This window comes from Canis lupus, chromosome 10 (genome assembly GCF_048164855.1).
Source record: "Canis lupus baileyi chromosome 10, mCanLup2.hap1, whole genome shotgun sequence".
Lineage (NCBI taxonomy): Eukaryota > Metazoa > Chordata > Mammalia > Carnivora > Canidae > Canis > Canis lupus.
In genome coordinates, this window is record NC_132847.1 from 53,160,064 (window position 1) to 53,185,168 (window position 25,105).

A 25,105-nucleotide genomic window follows, 5' to 3' on the forward strand; every position below is an offset into this window, starting at 1 on the left:
ATGGCTGGGTCTATTTGTATCAGAGGATGACCTGGTTGACCCTTCCTTTGGAAAAATGGAAGGAACCTGAGATCAGAGACATCATCTGGGAGTATCCTCCTGAAATGTTCTCTTGTTCCTTACCGTTACAGGTTTTTCCAACAGAAGCGCAGAGCACAATGCCTCTCCATTAAAGGAAGCACCAGCAATCCTGTGGACCTCATATCTAGAATTAAAAATCGAGAAGGTTCTTTCTAGATATATCTCCTAAGGAAAGGGAAACAAAAGCACAAATAAACTATTGGGACTACGTCAAAATGAAAAGCTTCTGCACGGCAAAGGAAACAATGGACAAAACCAAAAGACAACATCCTGAATGGGAGAAAATATTTGCAAATGATACATCTGAGAAGAGGTTAGTTCAAAATATATAAGGAATTTCTACAACTCAACTCTCAAAAACAAATAACCCAATTTAAAAAATAGGTAGAAGAAATGAACAGGACATTTCTCTAAAGAAGACATACAGATATCCAATGAATATGAAAAAAAAAGTATTACTCATCATCAGGGAAATGCAAATCAAAATCACAATGAGCTATCACCACATACCTGTCAGAATGGCTAACAGGTATTAGCCATTCTGAGAGACAGACAGAGAGAGACAGAGAGAGAGAGAAGAATGCGGGCTGGTGGGCAAAAGAGAGAATCTTAGGTAGGTTTCACACCCAGTGCAGAGCTCTAAATGGGGTTTGATCTCACAACCCTGAGATCACAACCTGAGCCAAAACCAAGAGTATAATGCTTAACCAACTGCACCAACCAGGTGCCCCAAGAAATAACAAGTTTTGTGAGGATGTGGAGAAAAAGGAATCCTCATGCACTGTTGGTGGGAATGTGAACTGCTATAGCCACTATGGAAAACAGTATGGAAGTTCCTCTAAATATTAAGAAATAGAATCACTATATGATCCAATAATCCCACTATTGGGGATTTACCCAAAGAATACAAAAACACGAATTCAAAAAGATATATGCACCCTTATGTTTATTGCAGCATTATTTACAATAGCCAAATTATGGAAGCAACCAAGCAACCCAAGCATCCATCAATAGATGAATCGATAAAGAAAATATATAGAATGGAATGTTACCTGGCCATAAAAGAGAATGAAATCTTGCCATGTGCAACAACATGGATGGATCTACAGGGTATAGTGCTAAATGAAAGAAGTGCATCAGATAAAGACAAATGCCATATGATTTTACTCATGTGGAATTTAAAAAACAAAAACAAACAAACAAAACAAACAAAAAAAAAAAACAAAAAAGGGACAAAGAACCAGATTCTTATATATATATAAAACAAACTGGTGGTTACCAGGGAGGAGGTGGGTTAAGGGATGAGTGAAATAGGTGAAGGTATTAAGCATATACTTATGCTTTTTTTTTTTCATTTTTTTAACCCTTTTTTATTAATATTTTAAAAATAATAAATTTATTTTTTATTGGTGTTCAATTTACCAACATAGAGAATAATACCCAGTGCTCATCCCGTCAAGTGCCCCCCTCAGTGCCTGTCACCCATTCACCCCCACCCCCCGCACTCCTCCCCTTCCACCACCCCTAGTTCGATTCCCAGAGTTAGGAGTCTTCATGTTCTGTCTCCCTTTATGATATTTCCCACACATTTCTTCTCCCTTCCCTTATATTCCCTTTCACTATTATTTATATTCCCCAAATGAATGAGAACATACAATGTTTGTCCTTCTCCGATTGACTTACTTCACTCAGCATAATACCCTCCAGTTCCATCCACGTTGAAGCAAATGGTGGGTATTTGTCATTTCTAATGGCTGAGTAATATTCCATTGTATACATAAACCACATCTTCTTTATCCATTCATCTTTCGATGGACACCGAGGCGCTTTCCACAGTTTGGCTATTGTGGACATAGCTGCTAGAAACATCAGGATGCAGGTGTCCCGGCGTTTCATTGCATCTGAATCTTTGGGGTAAATCCCCAACAGTGCAATTGCTGGGTCGTAGGGCAGGTCTATTTTTAACTCTTTGAGGAACCTCCACACAGTTTTCCAGAGTGGCTGCACCAGTTCACATTCCCACCAACAGTGTAAGAGGGTTCCCTTTTCTCCGCATCCTCTCCAACATTTGTGGTTTCCTGCCTTGTTAATTTTCCCCATTCTCACTGGTGTGAGGTGGTATCTCATTGTGGTTTTGATTTGTATTTCCCTGATGGCAAGTGATGCAGAACATTTTCTCATGTGCATGTTGGCCATGTCTATGTCTTCCTCTGTGAGATTTCTGTTCATGTCTTTTGCCCATTTCATGATTGGATTATTTGTTTCTTTGATGTTGTGTTTAATAAGTTCTTTCTACATCTTGGAAACTAGCCCTTTATCTGATACGTCATTTGCAAATATCTTCTCCCATTCTGTAGGTTGTCTTTTAGTTTTGTTGACTGTATCCTTTGCTGTGCAAAAGCTTCTTATTTGATGAAGTCCCAATAGTTCATTTTTGCTTTTGTTTCTTTTGCCTTCATGGATGAATCTTGCAAGAAGTTACTGTGGCCGAGTTCAAAAAGGGTATTGCCTGTGTTCTCCTCTAGGATTTTGATGGACTCTTGTCTCACATTTAGATCTTTCATCCATTTTGAGTTTATCTTTGTGTATGATGAAAGAGAGTGGTCTAGTTTCATTCTTCTGCATGTGGATGTCCAATTTTCCCAGCACCATTTACTGAAGAGACTGTCTTTCTTCCAGTGGATAGTCTTTCCTCCTTTACCGAGTATTAGTTGACCATAAAGTTCAGGGTCCACTTATGGGTTCTCTATTCTGTTCCATTGATCTATGTGTCTGTTTTTGTGCCAGTACCACACTGTCTTGATGATCACAGCTTTGTAGTACAACCTGAAATCTGGCATTGTGATGCTCCCACCTATGGTTTTCTTTTTTAAAATTCCCCTGGCTATTCGGGGTCTTTTCTGATTCCACACAAATCTTAAAATAATTTGTTCTAACTCTCTGAAGAAAGTCCATGGTATTTTGATAGGGATTGCATTAAACATGTACATTGCCCTGGGTAACATTGACATTTTCACAATATTAATTCTGCCAATCCATGAGCATGGAATATTTTTCCATCTCTTTGTGTCTTCCTTAATTTCTTTCAGAAGTGTTCTGTAGTTTTTAGGGTATAGATCCTTTACCTCTTTGGTTAGGTTTATTCCTAGGTATCTTATGCTTTTGGGTGCAATTGTAAATGGGATTGACTCCTTAATTTCTCTTTCTTCAGTCTCATTGTTAGTGTATAGAAATGCCATTGATTTCTGGGCATTGATTTTGTATCCTGCCACGCTACCAAATTGCTGTATGAGTTCTAGCAATCTTGGGGTGGAGGCTTTTGGGTTTTCTATGTAGAGTATCATGTCATCAGCGAAGAGGGAGAGTTTGACTTCTTTACCAATTTGAATGCCTTTAATGTCTTTTTGTTGTCTGATTGCTGAGGCTAGGACTTCCAATACTATGTTGAATAGCAGTGGTGAGAGTGGACATCCCTGTCTTGTTCCTGATCTTATTATTTTTTTTTATTGGTGTTCAATTTACTAACATACAGAATAACACCCAGTGCCCGTCACCCATTCACTCCCACCCCCCGCCCTCCTCCCCTTCTACCACCCCTAGTTCGTTTCCCAGAGTTAGCAGTCTTTACGTTCTGTCTCCCTTTCTGATATTTCCCACACATTTCTTCTCCCTTCCCTTATTTTCCCTTTCACTATTATTTATATTCCCCAAATGAATGAGAACATATAATGTTTGTCCTTCTCCGACTGACTTACTTCACTCAGCATAATACCCTCCAGTTCCATCCACGTTGAAGCAAATGGTGGGTATTTGTCATTTCTAATAGCTGAGTAATATTCCATTGTATACATAAACCACATCTTCTTTATCCATTCATCTTTCGTTGGACACCGAGGCTTTGTTCCTGATCTTAGGGGAAAGGCTCCCAGTGCTTCCCCATTGAGAATGATATTTGCTGTGGGCTTTTTGTAGATGGCTTTTAAGATGTCGAGGAAAAGTTCCCTCTATTCCTACACTCTGAAGAGTTTTGATGAGGTATGGATGCTGTATTTTGTCAAATGCTTTCTCTGCATCTATTGAGAGGATCATGTGGTTCTTGGTTTTTCTCTTGCTGATATGATGAATCACACTGATTGTTTTACGAGTGTTGAACCAGCCTTGTGTCCCGGGGATAAATCCTACTTGGTCATGGTGAATAATTTTCTTAATGTGTTGTTGGATCCTATTGGCTAGTATCTTGTTGAGAATTTTTGCATCCATGTTCATCAGGGATATTGGTCTGTAATTCTCCTTTTTGGTGCGGTCTTTGTCTGGTTTTGGAATTAAGGTGATGCTGGCCTCGTGGAACGAATTTGGAAGTACTCTATCTCTTTCTATCTTTCCAAACAGCTTTAGTAGAATAGGTATGGTTTCTTTAAACGTTTGATAGAATTCCCCTGGGAAGCCATCTGGCCCTGGACTTTTGGTCTTGGGAGGTTTTTGATGACTGCTTCAATTTCCTCCCTGGCTATTGGCCTGTTCAGGTTTTCTATTTCTTCCTGTTCCAGTTTTGGTAGTTTGTGGCTTTCCAGGAATGTGTCCATTTCTTCTAGATTGCCTAATTTATTGGTGTATAGCTGTTCATAATATGTTTTTAAAATCGTTTGTATTTCCTTGGTGTTGGTAGTGATCTCTCCTTTCTCATTCATGATTTTATTAATTTGAGTCTTCTCTCTCTTCTTTTTAATAAGGCTGGCTAATTGTTTATGTATCTTATTAATTCTTTCAAAGAACCAACTCCTGGTAGTGTTGATCTGTTCCACAGTTCTTCTGGTCTCGATTTCGTTGAGTTCTGCTCGAATCTTTATTAACTCTCTTCTTCTGCTGGGTGTAGGATCTATCTCCTGTTTTTTCTCTAGCTCCTTTAAGTGTAAGGTTAGCTTTTGTATTTGAGTTCTTTCCAGTTTTTGAATGGATGCTTGTATTGCGATGTATTTCCTCCTTAGGACTGTTTTTGCTGCATCCCAAAGATTTTGAACGGTTGTATCTTCATTCTCATTAGTTTCTACGAATCTTTTTAATTCTTCCTTAATTTCCTGGTTGACCCTTTCATCTTTTAGCAGGATGGTCCTTAACCTCCATGTGTTTGAGGTCCTTCCAAACTTCTTGTTGTGATTTAGTTCTAATTTCAAGGCATTATGGTCTGAGAATATGCAGGGGACGATCCCAATCTTTTGGTATTGGTTCAGACCCGATTTGTGACCCAGTATGTGGTCTATTCTGGAGAAAGTTCCATGTGCACTTGAGAAGAATGTGTATTCAATTGAGTTTGGATATAAAGTTCTGTAGATATCTGTGAAATCCACCTGGTCCAGTGTATCATTTAAAGCTCTCGTTTCTTTGGAGATGTTGTGCTTAGAAGACCTATCTAGTATAGAAAGAGCTAGATTGAAGACACCAAGTATAAGTGTATTATTATCTAAGTATTTCTTCACTTTGGTTATTAATTGATTTAAATATTTGGGAGCTCCCACATTCGGGGCATATATATTGAGGATTGTTAAGTCCTCTTGTTGGATAGATCCTTTAAGTATGAGATAGTGTCCCTCTTCATCTCTCACTACAGTCTTCGGGGTAAACTTTAGTTTATCTGATATAAGGATGGCTACCCCTGCTTTCTTTTGAGGACCATTTGAATGGTAAATGGTTCTCCAACCTTTTATTTTCAGGCTGTAGGTGTCCTGTCTAAAATGAGTCTCTTGTAGACAGCAAATAGATGGGTCCTGCTTTTTTATCCAGTCTGAAACCCTGTGCCTTTTGATGGGGTCATTAAGCCCTTTCATGTTCAGAGTTACTATTGAAAGATATGAGTTTAGGGTCATCATGATATTTATTCAGTCCTTGTTTTTGTGGATTGTTCCACTGAACTTCTTCTTAAAGGGGAATTTTCAGAGTCCCCCTTAAAATTTCTTGCAGAGCTGGTTTGGAGGTCACATATTCTTTCAGTTCCTGCCTGTCTTGGAAGCTCTTTATCTCTCCTTCCATTTTGAATGAGAGCCTTGCTGGATAAAGTATTCTTGGCTGCATGTTCTTCTCATTTAGGACCTGAATATATCCTGCCAGCCTTTTCTGGCCTGCCAGGTCTCTGTGGAGAGGTCTGCTGTTACCCTAATACTCCTCCCCATAAAGGTCAGGGATTTCTTGTCTCTTGCTGCTTGAAGGATCTTCTCTTTATTTTTGGAATTTGCAAGCTTCACTATTAGACCTCGAGGTGTTGAACGGTTTTTATTGATTTTAGGGGTGATCTATTTCCTGGATCTGAATGCCTGTTTCCCTTCTCAGATTAAGAAAGTTTTCAGCTATGATTTGTTCAAATACATATTCTGGCCCTCTGGCCCTTTCGGCGCCCTCGGGAACACCAATTAAACGTAGTTTTTTCTTCCTCAGGCTGTCGTTTATTTCCCTTAATCTATCCTCATGGTCTTTTAATTGTCTGTCTCTTTTTTCCTCAGTTTCCCTCTTTGCCATCAACTTGTCTTCTATGTCACTCACTCGTTCTTCCACCTCGTTAACCCTCGTCGTTAGGACGTCTAGTTTGGATTGTATCTCATTCAATTGATTTTTAATTTCTGCCTGATTGGATCTAAATACTGCAGTTATGAAGTCCCTTGAGTCCTTTATGCTTTTTTCTAGAGCCACCAGTAGCTGTATAATAGTGCTTCTGAATTGGCTTTCTGACATTGAATTGTAATCCAGATTTTGTAACTCTGTGGGAGAGAGGACTGTTTCTTTCTTTTGAGGTGAGGTTTTCCTTCTATTCATTTTGCTCAGTGCAGAGTGGCCAAAAACAAGTTGTATTGGGAAAAGGAGAAAAAGAGAGAGAAAGAAGGAAAGAAAAGAGAAAAAGAAAAAAGGAAGGAAAAAAAAGAAGAAAAAGAGAAAGAAAAAGAAAGAAAGGGAAAAAAAGGGTGGGGGAAGCAAACAGAAATCAAAAAGAAAAAAAGAAAAGAAAAAAGGAAAAACCACGGGGGAGTATCTTCTGATTCTGTATACTTTAAGTCCCTTGACTTCCCCTGGAACTTGTCCGTCTAGCTGGTCTTCTCGGGGAGGGGCCTGTTGTGCTGATTTTCAGGTGTTAGCACTTGGGGGAGCTGCTCTGCCCCCTGCCTGGTGTAGGGCTCAGTGGGGGTTGTTTAACCCGTGAGGCCCCAGGAGGAACAACCCCAGTGGCGGTGGCAGCTCTGGAGCCCTGGATTCAGCTCCCACAGTAACTACTGAGCTTCTCCGTCTGCAGGGCCTGGAGGCTCCGGGGCAGGGCCGCTGATCTGCTCAGCTCTGGGCAGGAGCGTCCTTGCGGTCCTCGGCCCTCCCAGCCTCTGCCTGTCCCGGGGGGAGGCGGGATCCTGGGCTGTGTCCCGGCGCCCTGTGCTCTGGAGCCTGCGCTGTTGGATTTGCGCTCCAGGCCGCGCAGCCCCCTGCGCGCGGAGCCTCTTCCTCTATCGGAGTCGCCTCCTAGCTGCTCCCGGCCGCACAGCCCCCTCCGCGCAGAGCCGCCGCTGGAGCCCCTCCGACCTGCTCCGGGTCCAGCCGTGGGCGCTGCAGTCTTTTAGGGAGCTCGGCGGCGGGGTATGGCCACTCTCCTGGGTGCGCAGGTGTCTGTTAGTGTCCCAGGGAGCCCGAGGGCATCCCCGCCCTCCTGGGGTCCTGCTCCAACTCCCTGCGGGCGCCTTTCTGCCCGGGAAGGTTGGTGCAGTTCCTGCTTCTCCGGGACGGAGCTTTCCTGTCCTGGGGACACTCGCCCCGGCCTCAGCCCGGCTCCTCGCGGGAGCCTTTTGTTTCTTCATTTCTTTTTCCCCCGTCTTCCTACCTTGATAGAAGCACGAACTCTTCTCACTGTAGCATTCCAGCTGGTCTCTTTAAATCTCAGGCCGAATTCGTAGATTTTCAGGATGATTTGAAGGTTATCTAGGTAATTTGGTGGGAACAGGTGATTTGGGGACCCTACTCTTCCGCCATCTACCCCCTCCCCCCCCCTTTTTAAAGATTTTATTATTATGTAATCTCAACACAACACAACACAGGGCTTAAACGCACAACCCAGAGATCAATAGTCGCATGCTCTACTGAGCCAGCCAGGTGCCCCAAGAGTACATGTATCTTCATGAGCACCAGTAATGTACAAAATTGTTGAATCTTGGGCGCCTGGGTGGCTCAGTAATTGAGTATCTGCCTTTGGCTCAGGTCATGATCCTGGGGTCCTGGGATGGAGTCCTTCATCAGGCTCTTCCCAGGGAGCCTGCCTCTCCTTCTGCCTATGTCTCTGCCTTTCTCTGTGTATCTCTCATGAATAAATAAATAAAATCTTTTAAAAAATTGTTGAATCACTATACTGTGCATCTTAATATAACAATGTAGGTTAATTATACTGTAATTAAATGTATATATTTCTCAAAGCCTGTGGGTTTTGCAACAAGTGCTCACATCCAGAGCAGAATCAAGATGGTGTCTCGGAAAAGTGGCTAGAAGGAAGCAGAAGAGCCATAAACACATTTCCAAAATATTAGGGACATTTCCTGCTGATACTTATGAAGATTTCTAATAATTGTGTGACTCTTGTTCTTATTTTATATAATTTTGCCTTCAGGGAACTAACATTTTAAGCAGAACAAAGAAACTAATAAACTTTTCCGACAGGGTCAGGGACATGGAGAGGAATTTTCCAGATGATCTTTTTGACATCTTCGCAATTTTATAACTCTAGTTTAACCCTAAAAATCTAAGAATTGTTCATAAACTCATTTCAGTATCTGAAGAGTAAGAAATAAATTAAGAAATTGCGTCCCCTGGGGATCACTGGGTGGCTCAGTGGTTTGGCACCTGCCTTTGGCCCAAGGTGTGATCCTGGAGTCCCAGGATCGAATCCCACATCAGGCTCCTTGCATAGAGCCGGCTTCTCCCTCTGCCTGCCTCCCTGCCTGTCTGTATGTCTCTCTCTGTGTGTGTCTCTCATGAATAAATGAATAAAATATTTTAAGAAAAGAAATTGCATCCCCCTTTAGATGTATCTAAGCAAGAGCCCAGCCTAAGAAGACACCGGTGACAGCTGAAAAGAAGGCTAGAGGCCAAAGCCATGGCCTATACAACTCAAAATTAACTTGCTTCAAAATTATCTTGGAAGAGACTCTTGCATCTTAATCCATAGCCCCAATATCCTAATAGAAAGAAAATGCAAGTCTGTGTTGTGGGGGTAGGGGTAGTATTTCTCCAGAAATCACCTAAGGTTGAGAAGGCAACAGTGAATATCTGGGGCTCCTCTCTACTTCCAGAACCTTCTCTCTGGTCTTCAGGTACCTGACATGTCCCAGGGATTGAATCCTGCTTCAGCCTACTCATCTTTACTTAATCTTTCTCAGCATGGCCAATATATAACCTCTTTCGTCATCTCATCCCTTCAAAGCAGGATCTAGGCTAAGTTCAAAATGCCTTTATGTGATACTCTCACCTACTGCTGCCATCCCACTGTGCTATCTGCAGCCCCAACCCATGGCCACATGTTAGGAAACTGAGCCCGTTTTTTCCATGGTGAAACAGCATGGGAAAATGCTTAGGAAATGTATGATGAATAAACTATATACAAATAAATGCTAAGGCAATTTAAAAAGAATAATATAATGAAATTATTGATAATTTTCTACTTTAAAACATTTCAGTATAGTGGTATTATTTACATATTCATAAATAATACTTGCTTTTCAAAATTTTTCTAAATTTAAAAGTATGTTTATTTTTTAAATATTTTATTTATTTGAGAAAGAGCGAGAGTGAGAGAGAGAGAGCACGACCGGGATGAGGGGAAGAGGAAGATGCAGACTCCCCGCTGAGGAGGAGCCTGATGTTGGGCTTGATCCCAGGATCCTGGATCATGACCTGAGCCAAAGGCAGATGCTTAGCCAAGACTGAGCCACCCAGGTGCCCCAATAAGTATATTTATTTTAAAAATAAAATACACAATTATACATATAAATACTTTTATAAAAATGAAAAGCTTATAATATATACTTAACCTACTGCTACAGTAAAAAATTATTTTTATATAAAATTCAGACAAAAATTTTCCACATATTTTCTAAATATACCTTAATTATGCTTCAATCCTCTCTATCTTGGTCTAACTCCCACTGGAAATGTAAGCCTCTCCACCATAAGAGGAATGTGAGTCCTCTCCCTCCTGCCAAAATATAAATTTCATGACAGCAGGAACTCCTTTTTGTTTACCACTGTATCCCTAGCTCCAAGAACCCTGCATTATATCTGGAAATCACTCAATAGCTATTGTTGAATAGGTGAATGTACGTCTGCATGCATCTTTATCTAAAGACAGGAACACTAATGTAATCAAATGGAAGCAAAAAGAATGCATATATTACATGGGTTTTATTACAGTATTGATAATGGGTAATGTTCATTAAGCATTTATTAATATTCAAGGCACTATGCTAGGTACTTGATATGTAAAAATATGATTAGATACTATTATTAATTTTTTAAAAGATTTTATTTATTTATTCATAGACACAGAGAGAGAGAGAGGCAGAGACACAGACAGAGGGAAAAAGCAGGCTCCACGCAGGGAGCCCGGGTCTCCAGGATCACACCCCAGGCTGCAGGTGGCGCCAAACCGCTGCGCCCCCGGGCTGCCCTAATTTTATATTTTTAAAACCTGGAAGAAAATGAATTTGAGAGATTAGTATTATTATTATATACCTACATATATCCTTTTTTTTTTTTTTTTTTTTTTTTTTTTTTTTTTTTTTTTTTTTTAGAGAGAGAGATTTACTTATTTGGGACACCTGGGTAGCTCAGCAGTTGAGCGTCTGCCTTTGGCTCAGGGGTCCGGATGGAGTCCCACATCGGGCTCCTTACTGGGAGCCTGCTTCTCCCTCTGACCGAGGCTCCTTCCACAGTTGGGCTATCGTGGACATTGCTGCTATAAACATCAGGGTGCAGGTGTCGCAGCGTTTCACCGCATCTGCATCTTTGGGGTAAATCCCCAGCAGTGCAACTGCTGGGTCGTAGGGCAGGTCTATTTTTAACTCTTTGAGGAACCTCCACACAGTTTTCCAGAGTGGCTGCACCAGTTCACATTCCCACCAACAGTGCAGAGAGTTCCCCTTTCTCCACACCTCTCCAACATTTGTTGTTGCCTGTCTTGTTAATTTGCACCATTCTCACTGGTGTGAGGTGACCATTCTCATTGTGGTTTTGATTTGTATTTCCCTCCCTATTTGATGTGGAGCATTTTCTCATGTGCTTGTTGGCCATGTCTATGTCTTCCTCTGTGAGATTTCTGTTCATGTCTTTTGCCCATTTCATGATTGGATTGTTTGTTTCTTTGCTGTTGAGTTTAATAAGTTCTTTGTAGATCTTAGATACTAGCCCTTTATCTGATACATCATTTCCAAATATCTTCTTCCATTCTGTAGGTTGTCTTTTAGTTTTGTTGACTGTTTCTTTTGCTGTGCAGAAGCTTTATATCTTGATGAGGTCCCAATAATTCATTTTTGCTTTTGTTTCCCTTGCCTTCATAGATGTATCTTGCAAGAAGTTTCTGTGGCAAGTCCAAAAAGGGTGTTGCCTGTGTTCTCCTCTAGGATTTTGATGGACTCTTGTCTCACATTTAGATCTTTCGTCCATTTTGAGTTATCTTTGTGTATGGTGTAAGAGAATGGTCTAGTTTCATTCTTCTTCACATGGCTGTCCAGTTTTCCCAGCACCATTTATTGAAGAGACAGTCCTTTTTCCAGTGGATAGTGTTTCCTGCTTTGTCGAATATTAGTTGACCATAGAGTTGAGGGCCCATTTCTGGGTTCTCTATTCTGTTCCATTGATCTATGTGTCTGTTTTTGTGCCAGTACCACACTGTCTTGATGACCACAGCTTTGTAGTACAACTTGAAATCCGGCATTGTGATGCCCCTGGCTGTGGTTTTCTTTATCATTATTCCCCTGGCTATTTGGGGCCTTTTCTGATTCCACACAAATCTTAAGATGATTCGTTCCAACTCTCTGAAGAAAGTCCATGGTATTTTGTTAGGGATTGAATTAAATGTGAAAATTGCCCTGGGTAGCACTGACATTTTCACAGTATTAATTCTTCCAATCCATGAGCATGGAATATTTTTCCATCTCTTTGTGTCTTCCTCAATTTCTTTCAGAAGTGTTCTGTAGTTTTTAGGATATAGATCCTTTACCTCTTTGGTTAGGTTATTCCTAGGTATCTTATGCTTTTGGGTGCAATTGTACATGGGATTGACTCCTTAACTTCTCTTTCTTCAGTTTCATTGTTAGTGTATAGAAATGCCACTGATTTCTGGGCATTGATTTTGTATCCTGCCACATGGCCAAATTGCTGTATGAGTTCTAGCAATCTTGGGGTGGAGGCTTTTGGGTTTTCTATGTACCGTATCATGTCATCTGTGAAGAGAGAGAGTTTGACTTCTTTTTTACCAATTGGAATGTATTTTATTTCTTTTTGTTGTCTGATTGCTGAGACTAGGACTTCTAGTACTATGTTGAATAGCAGTGGTGAGAGTGAACATCCGTGTCTTGTTCCTGATCTTAAGGGAAAGGCTCCCAGTGTTTCCCCATTGAAAATGATATTTGTTGTGGGCTTTTCATAGATGGCTTTTAAGATGCTGAGATGCTGTTCCCTCTGTCCCGACACTCTGAAGAGTTTTGATCAGGAATGGATGCTGTATTTTGTCAAATGCTTTCTCTGCATCTATTGAGAGGATCATGTGGTTCTTTTTTTTTCTCCTGTTGATATGATGTATCACATTGTTTGCTTTATGAGTGTTGAACCAGTCTTGCATCCCAGGGATAAATCCCACTTGGTCATGGTGAATAATCTTCTTAATGTACTGTTGTATCCTATTGGCTAGTATCTTGTTGAGAATTTTTGCATCTGTGTTCATCAGAGATATTGGTCTATAATTCTCCTTTTTGGTGGTGTGTTTGTCTGGTTTTGGAATTAAGGTGATGCTGGCTTCATAAAATGAGTTTGGAAGTATTCCGTCCCTTTCTGTCTTTTGGAATAGCTTTAATGGAATAGATATTGTTTCTTCTTTAAATGTTTGCTAGAGGGATCCCTGGGTGGCGCAGCAGTTTGTCGCCTTCCTTTGGCCCAGGGCCCGATCCTGGAGGCCCGGGATCGAATCCCACGTCAGGCTCCTGGTGCATGGAGCCTGCTTCTCCCTCTGCCTGTGTCTCAGCGCCTCTCTCTCTCTCTCTATGTCTATCATAAATAAATTTTTAAAAAAATAAAGCTCTTTTTTCTTTGGAGATGTTGTGCTTAGAAAATCTGTCATTTGCATAAAGTGCCATGCTGAAGTCTCCCATTATTAGCGTATTATTATCTAAGTATGTCTTTACTTGGGTTATTAATTGATTGATATATCTGGCAGCTCCCACATTAGAGGCATAAATATTCATGATTGTTAGGTCCTTTTGTTGGATAGGTCCTTTAAGTATGATATAGTATCCCTCTTCATCTCTTACTACAATCTTTGGGATAAACTTTAATTTGTTATGAGGATTGCTACCCCTGCTTTCTTTTGAGGACCATTTGAATGGTAAATGGTTCTCCAACCTTTCATTTTCGGGCTGGAGGTGTCCTTAGGTCTAAAATGAGTCTCTTATAGACAGCAAATAGATGGGTCTTGCTTTTTTATCCAGTCTGAAACCCTGAATCTTTTAATGGGATCATTAAGCCCATTCATGTTCAGAGTTATTATTGAAAGATAGGAATTTAGTGTCATAATAATACCTATTCAGTCTCTGTTTTTGTGGATTATTTCTTTGGGTGTCCTCTTTCTTTTACAGAGTCCCCTTAATATCTCTTGCAGAGCTGGTTTGGTGGTCACATATTATTTCAGTTTCTGACTATTTTGGAAACTTTTTATCTCTCCTTCTATTCTTAATGAGAGCCTTGCTGGATAGAGTATTCTTGGCTGCATGTTCTTCTCATTTAGGACCCTGAATATATCCTGCCAGCCCTTTCTGGCCTGCCAGGTCTCTGTGGAGAGGTCTGATGTTAATCTTTCTCCCCATATAAGTTAGGGATCTCTTGTCTCTTGCTGCTTTAAGGATTTTCTCTTTATCTTTGGAATTTGGAAGTTTCACTATTAAATGTTGAGGTGTTGAACAGTTTTTATTGATTTTAGGGGGGAACCTATCTCCTGGATCTGAATGCCTATTTCCCTCCCCAAATTAGGGAAGTTCTCAGCTATGATTTGTTCAAATATGCTTTCTGGTCCTCTGTTCCTCTCAGCACCCTCTGGAACCCCAATTAAATGCAGATTTTTCCTTCTGAGGCTGTCATTTATTTCCCTTAACCTTTCTTCATGGTCTTTTAATTTTTTTCTCTTTTATCCTCAGCTTCCTTCCTTGCCATCAACCTCTCTTTTTTGTCACTCACTTTTTTTTCTACCTCATTAACCCTCATTGTTAGGACCTCCAGGTTGAATTGCATCTCATTTAATTGATTTTTAATTTCGGCCTGATTAGATCTAAATTCTGCAGTCATGAAGTCTCGATTCCTTTATGCATTTTTTCCAGAGCTGCCTGTAGCTTTATAATTCTGCCTCTGAATTGGCTTTCTTACATTGAATTGTATTCCAAATTCTGTAACCCTGTGGCAGTGAGTACTGTTTCTGATTCTTTCTTTTGTGGTGAGTTCTTCTTTCTAGTCATTTTGCTCAGTGCAAAGTAGCTAAAAACGAGTTGTACTTGTTAGAAGCGCAAACTCTTCTCTCTGTAGCATTCCAGCTGTTCTCTCTTTAAATCTCAGGTCGAATTCATAGGTTTTCAGGATGATTTGAAAGTTATCTAGGTAAGTTGGTAGGGACAGGTGACTTGGGGACCCTACTCCTCTGCCATCTTGCTCCGCCCCTTGACCTGACTTTTTAAAAACATAAGTTGTAGATAGCAAAAATTGGAGGCAAGGTAAGGCAGGGTGCATAGACCAGTCATGTTACCAATGAATCAACTGAATACAACTTTGGTTGATTTAATTAGGAAAAGAGTTTATTAAAAAGATGCTGTGTAGCTCAGAGAACCTCTTGAAAGACTGATGATGCAAGATTAAAAAACATACAGGAACCAAAAGATGCTGCTCAGAGTAAACACATTCACAATAATACCAGAGAATGAGTCCAATGAAAATACTGCTGCTGCTCTCATTGAACTCTGGATCCTTTAGCTTAAATTGCCAATGTTGCCATATTGGATACTGATGCTGGCACTGAATAGTGGATGCTGATACTAGATACTGGATGTCCAGTGCAAGACACTGGTTACCCCTCTGCAACCTTCAAGACTCATAAACTTGAGATTCCAATCCTGATGGTTAAAAAAGAGGCATGGGGCAACTGATTGGTAGAGGATGCGACTCTTGATCTCAGGGTTGTAGGTTCAAGCCCCACACTGAGTGTAGAGATTACTAAAAAATAAAATCTTTAAAAAAAGAGGCATTATAGCAGCATTCCAAGGAAATGAGCAGGTAAGATAAATGCATAGGTAATTTTTTAAAGCCTATATTAGAAAGGAATAATTACATATCAATAACTTTAGGCTTTAAACTTAAAGTAGGAAAAGATGAACAAACTAAATGCTAAGCTAGCAGAAAAAAAGGACATAAAAATACAATAGAAATCGATGAAATAGAAAACAAAAACAATGAAGAAAATTAATAAAAGCAAAAGTTGGTTCTTTGAAAAGAAAAAAATCAATAAACCTTTAGTTAGACTAGCCAAGAAAAAGGAAAGAAGATACAAATTACTAAATAGAAATGGAAAGGTAAACTTCACTACAAATTTAGAATAATTAAAAGGGTCATAAAAGGAATGATGTAAACAACTTTATGCTAATAATTTGGATAATTTATAGAAAACAGACAAAATCTTAAAAAGACACAAATTACCAAAACTAACTCAAGAAGAAATGGAAAGCCCAATTAGACCCATAACAAATAAAGAAGTTGAATCAATAATTTAAAGTCCACAAATAAAATCCTAGATCATTTCAAAGGCCAATTCTATCAAAATTTCAAGAATGTGTAATACTAATCTTTCACAAACTCTCCAGAAAATAGCAGAGGAAGAATCACTTCCCAATTTATTCTGTTGGGTCAACAGTACCATGATACAAATATATCAAAAGAAAAAATCATAAAACCAATTTTCTTCATGAATACAGACACAAAAAATCCTCAACAAAGTAAGAGGGAACTGAATCTAGCAAAATATAAAATGAATTAAACAATATGGTAAAATGGAATTTATCCCAGGAATATGAGTCTGATTTAACATATAAAAATCAATTAATATAGTACATCATGGTAATACGAAAAAGGACAAAACCTACATGATCACCTTAATAGGTGCAGAAAAAATTCAAAAGCTCCAACAGCAATTCATGAAAATTTTTTCTTTTTTAAAAATTAGTTACAGTTTATTTGGCATATAAAAATAGTTTGCAATTGGGAGCTCTCAAACTAACAGGGAATGAGACTCAAAGGTATACTGTTATAAAAGGATGTTTATTATTTTCAGTGGTTTATTATATCACTAGATATAATAATTGAGGATTGGTTAAAAGTGACCACCTCATGCCAGTTTGGGGGAACAGCTTGAATTTTATCTATGATTTGTAGAGCAATATACAAGAAGTGGCCCAAGGTAATTTTTACTTATTTTGCAGAATAGGCTAAGGTTAGATACAGTCATTTTCCTAATAGCATAATCAGAATTATCTCCTCATTATCTATTCTAAAATCTGTATTATTATATATAGAAGTCCAATCTCCATAATTTGAGGAAAATCAAACTGTGTGATTTTCTCACAGAGTGAGTCTACAACATGCTCTAAATTAAGTCCAGTACCATTAAGGTGTTTTTTTTTTTAAGATTTTATTTATTTATTCATGACAGACACAGAGAGAGAGAGAGGCAGAGACACAGGCAGAGGGAGAAGCAGGCTCCATGCAGGGAGCCCACCGCAGGACTTCATCCCAGGTCTCCAGGATCACACCCCAGGTGAAGGTGGCACTAAACCACTAGGCCACCCCGGCTGCCCCCATTAAGGTTTTCTTTGTATAGGGACAGATTTCTAGTAATGAAATTTGAGTGGTTATGGGCCATCCTTTGGCTTCCAAGCCTCCTCCCAGTACTAGATTAACTAGTCATAAGTATTAGTTCAATAGCCAAGGGATGGATACCAATCCTTCTCGTAAAGCCATTTTCCTGTCATACATACACATATGGGAGCTAGTCCTAATATTAACTGAGAATCTTCCCAAGCTTTTGAGTGGCTACACAACCAGCAACCATTTTGATTAGTAAAGGAGGGCATGCATTGAGTGGCAGGCTTTAGTGAGTAGAGAAAATCTCGAACAGAAAAAGGAACATGAGGGGCTCCTGAGTGGCTCAGCTGGCTAAGCATCTGCCTTCAGCTGGGGTCATGGTTCCAGAGTCCTGGGATCAAGCCCCACATGGACTCCCTGCTGAGCAGGGAGTCGGCTTCTTTCTCAGCCCCTCCCACCCACTCATGCTTACTCACTCTGTCTCTCCGAAATAAATAAAATCTTTAAAAAAAGGAATATGAGTATGAATATTTTGTGTTCATCTGTAAAGCAGTAATATCACAATAATTGTTATAAAAAATGAGTTCTGGGGAAAAGACAGAGAATCTAATAGAATCTTGTTCTGTGATGTTAGGTGTAAGCTATCTGCTTTGCCTTATTGTCTGCTTCCAGGGAAGTTTGGTGTGTTGTTTTTTTTCCCCTGGAAATTCCTAATTTTAAGTTTGCCATAGGTTGACAAGTTCAATAATCGAGGTATAGGGAGAGTTCTCTTTAATTGTGAGTCATGACCCAAGTAATTTAACTGCTGTGTGAAAAAATAGAACCTGATGGAGCCCTTTTCCACCAAGGTTCAAGTACTATTGTGAAAAAATTTGCAACAAACTAGGAAGAGAATTCCTCAACTTGATAAATGTCTTTTATGAAAAACCTATAGCTAACATCATACTTACAGCGATTATGAAATACTGAGTGACTTCTCCCTAAAATCAAGAGCAAAGCAATGATATCTGGTTTCACCACTGCTATGTAACATTACACTAGAGATTCTAGCAGTACAACTAGCCAAAAAACAAATAAGAGGCACCTATGTTGGAAAGGAAGAAGTAGTACTATCTTTACTAATAAATAACATGATCCTGTGAGGAAAAAAAATTCTAGGTAATCAAAAAACAAAAAACTGGTAGAACTAATGTTTGTTAAGGTCATGAGATCAATACACAAAAGAGAATTTGCATTTCTAAATACAACCAATGAGTCATCCAAAAATCAAATTAAGAAAACAACTCAGGAATTTAACCAAAGAAATATAAGAATTATACACTGGAAACTATGAACCATTGCTAAGAAAAAGAGCTGAATAAACTGAGAGCCATTTCATGTTCATAGATTAGAAGATGAAATATTATTAAAGGGCAATTCTCTCCAAATCAATAGATTCAGTGCAATCCCTATTAAAATACAAGCTGTCTTTGTTGCAGAAATTGACAAATTGATATTAAGTTATATGTGAAAATTCAAAGAACCCTAAATAGAAAAAAACAATTTTGAAGATGAACAAACTTGTATTTTCCCAGTTCAAAATAATATTAATAGCATGATATTAATATCTATTAATCAATGGCATGATATTAGTACAAGCACAGCCATCTAGACCAATAATACAGAATTGATAGTCCAGAAATAAATGGTCAAATAGCCAAAACCTTCAGAAATTAATCCAAATGTCCATCTGCTGATGAATGGATAAACAAAAACCATGGCTTCATACAATGAACTTACTAGAAGGCAATAAAAAGGAAAGAAGTAGGGATCCCTGGGTGGCGCAGTGGTTTGGCGCCTGCCTTTGGCCCAGGGTGCGATCCTGGAGACCCGGGATCGAATCCCACGTCGGGCTCCCGGTGCATGGAGCCTGTTTCTCCCTCTGCCTGTGTCTCTGCCTCTCTCTCTCTCTCTCTCTCTGTGACTATCATAAATAAATAAAAATTATTAAAAAAAAAGGAAAGAAGTATTACATGCTACAACATAGATGAACCTCAGAAACATGCTATATTTAAATATCCATTTGTATCAAATGTCCAGAAAAAGTAAATCTACACAGGCAGAGTGTAGATTCACGGATGACTGGAGTGAGGAGTGGAATAACTGTAAATGGGCAAGAGGGATCTTTTCCTAATGGTAAAACTACTCTAAAACTGACCTATGCTGATGGTTACAAAATTCTATAAATGTACTAAAAAACACTGAATTGTACACTTAAGTGGAATCTATGGTTTGTAAATTAATTCTCAATAAAAGAGTTAAAAACAATTGCTGAATGACTGTATAAAGAACATGAGAGGAAGAGATCTTAATCTATATATCATTAATTATGTTAAATATAAATAGTATAAACACACCAATTAAACAATAGACATTGTCAGACTAAATAAAAATAATAATCAACTATACACTATCTACAGCAAATCCACTTTATTTTTTTAAAAAAGATTTTATTTATTCATGAGACACACACACACACACACACACACACACACACACAGGCAGAGACACAGGCAGAGGGAGAAGCAGGCTCCATGCAGGGATTCTGATGCAGGGCTTGATCCCGGGACTCTGGGCTCATGCCTGGGGCCAAAGGCAGACGCTAAACCACTGAGCCACCCAGGAATCCCCATAAATCTACTTTAAATAACAAGTTACAGATAAAGAGTCAAAAGATGGAAAAATAAATATCATTGGAAACCAATTAAAAGAAACATGGTGTACCTATATTAATATCAAAGTAGACTTCAGAACAAGGACCATTACCAGGAAAAAGAGCCACATTATGTAATAATAAAAGAGTTAATTCACAAAGGTAGCATCACAATCCTAAAGGTGTACGTATCTAACAACAGATGTTCAAAATACATACAGCAAAAACTAGTATTTCTAGAAGTCAAACTCATAAGTATACTTGAATGCTTAAACACTGCTCTCTCAGTAATCAATAAGTAAATACAAAATCAGTAAAGAGAGAGACCTGAAGAACACTGTCGACCAACTTGACCCCAGTGACATTTACAGTGTACTGCAGCTAACAAAAAATCTTTTTAGAGAGGACTTAAGGGAGGGATGACTGGGTGGTTCAGTCAGTTGAGCTTGTGACTCTTGATTTCAGCTCAGGTCATGATCTCAGGGTTGTGAGATGGAACCCCGAGTCCAGCTTAGCACTGGGCACAGAATCTGCTTAGGATCTCTCTCTCCCTCTCCCTCTGTCTCCGCCAACACCCCACCCTGAATCAAAAGCACATGTGCACACACTCTCTCTCTCAAAGAAAGAGCACTTGAAAGATTCACCAAGGTAGACCATATTTCATATTTCCAGGCCATAAAAGAAACTCTAATAAATTTAAAGGAATTGAAATCATACAGAGTCTTGGACTACAATGAAATAAAATGGAAATCACTGACAGAAAGGTACCTAAGATTATCCTAAAATAACTGGAAATTAAACAAGACACTACAAAGAACTCATGCATCAGGGCATAAATCTCAAGGGAAATGAGAAAATACTTTTGAATTGAATGAAAGTACGACGTATCAAAATTTGGAGATGTTTACATTAATAAAGAAGAAAGTTCTGAAATTAATGGTGACCATTACACAACACTATGAATAAACTAAACCACTGAACTGCATTTTTTAAAGGTGGGTTTTACAGTATGTGAATTTTATCTCAATTTAAAATCATTAAAGAAAATAAATATCTCAGTACAAAAATCCAAGTTTCCCCCTTAAACTAAAAACAGAAGAGCAAACTAAACCCAAAGAAAACAAAAGGAAGAAAATAATAAAGAGCAGGGTTTTCTTTTTTTTTTTTTTTTTTAAGATTTTATTTACTTATTTGAGAGAGAGCGTGCACAAGTGGGGAGAGAGGCAGGGCTCAATCTCAGGATCCTGGGATCATGACCTAGCTGAAGGCAGGCATTTAACCAACTGAGCCATGTAGATACCCCAAGTGAAGTTTTATAAAAAAATTACAAATAGAAAAATAGAGAAAAATCAATGAAAACAAAAGCTGATTCTTTGAAATGATTGATAAAATTGACAAACCTCTAGCCAGACTACCAAGAGTGGGGGAAAAGACACAAATTACTAATATCAGAAATAAAATAAGGGACACCATTACAGATCCTACAGATGTTAAAAGGATAATGAAGAAACGTTATGAATAACTACATGCCCATTGTATTCATTTTCTACTGCTGCTTAACAAATTACCACAAACATACATAGTGGCTTAACACAACACATTTACTACCTCACACGTTCTGTGGGTTAGGAGTTCATGCTTGGTTTAGCTGGATGCTTTTTAGGGTCTCATAAGGTTGCAATCAAGATGTTGGCTGGGCTGTGTTCTCGTATGAGGGTTTGACTGGCACAGTAAGCAGAATAATGGTTCTCCAAATACGTCAATGCTCTTATCCCCAGAACCTGTGAATATGTTACCTTACATAGCAAACAGGCTTTGCAGATGTGACTAAATGAAGATTGTTAAAATGGGAGATTATTCTGGATTATCTAGGTGGGCTCAATGTAAATATAAGGGTCCTTATAAGAGAAAGAGGCAGGCAGGGAAGTCAGAGAAAGAGATATGACAATGGAAGAAGTCAAGGTGATATGATGTGAGAAAAATATGACCAGCCATTGCTGGCTTGGAAGACAGAGGAAGGGGCCACAAGCCAGAGAATACAGGTGGCCTCTAGAGGTTGGAAAAGGCAAGGAATGGATTCTTCCCCGCAACCTCCAGAAGGAATTCAGCCCTGCTGCCACCTTGATCTTTAATCTCATATGACTCATGCACGACTTCTGATCTTCAAAATTATGAGATAATAAATTCGTGTTGTTTTAAGCCACTAGGTTTGTGGAAATCTGTTAGAGCAGGAATAGGAAACTAATATTAAGAAAGAAGAAACTTCCAAACTCACTCAGATTGTTAATAGAATTCATTTCCTACGGCTGTAAGACTGATGGCCCTGGATTCTTGCCTATTAGGTGGAGGCCATCCTCACCTTCTATAGAGTCTTAAACTGATAAAGAACTTCTGTAAAAAACCTATAGTTAACATAACTTAATGTTGAAAAACTGAATGTTTTCCTCCCTAAGATTGGATATCTTCTCTTACCACCCCTATTCAACATCATCCTGAAATCCTAGCCAGTAAAATAATGAATGAAAAACAAAAAGCAAACAAAAAGAAAAAAAAAAGAAAAACAAAAAGCATACAGATTGGAAATACATAAAACTGTTTCTTTTCATAGACAACATGATTGTCTACATGAGAAACCTCAAGGAATCTACCAAAAAAAAAAAAAAAAAAAGAAAGGTCTATAACTAATATATGAGTTTATCAAGATCACAGGGTACAAAAGTAATAAAAAAACCAATTGTATGTCCCTATACTGGCAATGAATAATCGGAAATTGAAATTATGAAAACTGCACATAAAACATCAAATATTTTAGTATAACATAATATGTGCAGGATCTAAAACGCCAATAAAAGAAATCAGAGGAAACCTAAATACATTAAGAGATATACAATGTTCATGAGTTTGTAAGAGTTAATGTTATGATGACAATTTTCCCCAAACTAATCTAAAGATTTAACACAATTCCAATTAAAATTCCAACAGGATTTTTTGTACAAATAAACAAGCTGTCTCTAAAATGTACATGGAAAGACAAAGGTACTAGAACATCCAAAGCCATGGTGCCTGAGTGGTTCAGTTGGTTAAGCCTCAGTTATTTAAGCGTCTGCTTTCAGCTCAGATCATGATCCCAGGGTAAAAGATGTTCAACATGATTAGTCACTAGGGAGATCAAAACCACTCTGAGGTACCACTTATATCCACTACAATGTCTATAATGAGAAAAAAAACTGAAAAATAACAAGTGTTGGCGAGGATATAGAAAAATGGGAATTCTCATACAATATTGCTGGGAATGTAAAACGGTTCAGCCACTGTGGAAAAAAGTTTGGCAGTTCCTCAAAAAAAATTTTTTTTTCAGTTCCTCAAAATTAAACATAGAATTACCATATATTACGTGGTTCTGAGTTTCAAATTCCTGGGAGAGACTATGATAGCACCAATTTGAGTGTCTACCTCTGGATCAACTGACAACAGCCAGGGGTGAGTTGCCTTAGTCTGAGAAGGCCACGGAGATCTTATCCTTGTGCTGTAGAGCCACTCACAGCAAAGGGGAATTGTGTGCTAAGTAGTTGCCCCAAGAGATACGTATTATAAGCAAAAAAGGTGCACTGATTACCTTCCACTGAAAGTCACCATCAGATTATGGAAAGTACAGAATAGGATTCAGTGGCATTCTGATTATCCTCCCCACCCCCGCAAGCTCCTCAATATCCCAACAGATTTTTTTCTTTCTAAGGCTTAAGAGAAAACACACTCATTGTCACGTTTATATTTTAAAATTGTGTTTGACCCTGGGGCACCCAGGTGATGCAATTAAGGGTCCGACTCCTGGTTTCGACTCAGGCCACGACCTTGAGGTTGGTGAGATTGAACCTCGCATCAGGCTCCTTGCTCAGCACAGAGTCTACCTGAGATTCTTTCTCCTCCCTGCTCCTCCTGCTTCTGCTGTTTCAGATAAATACACCTTTTTAATTTTTTTTAAAGATTTATTTATTCATTTATGATAGACATGGGGGGGTGGAGAGACACAGGAGGAGGGAGAAGCAGACTCCATGCCAAGAACCCAACGTGGGACTCACTCCCGGGACTCCAGGATCACGCCCTGGGCCAAAGGCAGGTGCTAAACCGCTGAGCCACCCAGGGATCCCCTAAACCTTTATTTAAAAGTAAAAACTTTGACCTACTGACAGAAGATCATATGCATTTTCATTCAATCTTTTATCTAAAAGATAACACTTTTAAATGTTTATGGTGGTCTTTAACATGCAATTACTTTCTCAAAAACTCATAGGGGTTCCTTATTACCTACCATATTAAAATATCTAACTATTTAGCGTTCTTTATCAAATAGCTTCTCTCTGCCTTTCTGAACTCATTATTTATTAAACGTTTATTGAGGGTCACCTGGGTGGCTTAGTTGGTTAAACATCTAACTTTGACTCACATTATGATCTCAGGGTCCTGGAATTGAGCCCTGCATTAAGCTCCACATTTGGCAAGGAGTCTGCTTATCCTTCTGCCCTTCTCCTTGCTGGTACTCTCTCTCTCTCTCTCTCTACCTCTCTCTCGGGCTCTAATAAATAAAATCTTTTTTTAAAAAAACCCATTTGTTGAATAAACAATGATCTCTTCTTTCCAGAAACTAACATGGATATGCTGTCATTAAGATTTGTCAATCTAAATGACAAGAACTTATGGACATAATGGCATCAAATTTCTGAACTGAGATCATCCTAGAATATTTATGGCATATGTTTGGTATAATTAAAAAGTAAGTAAAAAAACAGTTGAAAACATAATCTCTATCTTGCAACAACAGTTCTGTGTGGTACACACTTCATTCCAGCAGTCTTTGACCCTGTCTTGTCAGACTCCTGGTTGCCCCCCCACCCCGACATACATTGTTCACCCTCACCTTACTTCTTATTTTTTTAAACATATATATTTATTATTGAAGTACTGTTGACATAGAATATTAGTTTCAGGTATACCACACAGTGATTTGATCACTCCCCCCCCTTTTTAAGATTTTATTTGAGAGGAAGAAAGAGCACAAGAGGGGAGGGACAGAGGGACAGGGAAAGGGAAAAGCACACTCCCCAGCAAACAGGGAGCCTGGCACCAGGCATGATCCCAGGACCCCAGAACCACAACCTTAGCCAAAGGCAGATGCCCAATGAACTGAGCCATCCAGGCACCCGTGATTTGACAATT

The 25,105-nt window shown here is 39.0% G+C and overlaps 2 long non-coding RNA genes across 3 annotated transcripts in view; one reads left to right on the plus strand and one right to left on the minus strand.

The window, feature by feature from the left end:
• LOC140641636 (uncharacterized) overlaps positions 1–2,729 on the plus strand; it is a 91,617-nt gene extending 88,888 nt beyond the window's left edge. The window contains exon 3 of the long non-coding RNA XR_012038221.1: positions 132–2,729. This is a non-coding gene — a long non-coding RNA (uncharacterized lncRNA). The remainder of the gene's footprint in view (positions 1–131) is intronic.
• Positions 1–25,105, minus strand: part of LOC140641637 (uncharacterized) — a 33,013-nt gene that overhangs the window by 3,644 nt on the left and 4,264 nt on the right. For both annotated transcript variants that reach the window (XR_012038222.1, XR_012038223.1), the window contains one exon: positions 124–205. This is a non-coding gene — a long non-coding RNA (uncharacterized lncRNA). The remainder of the gene's footprint in view (positions 1–123; positions 206–25,105) is intronic.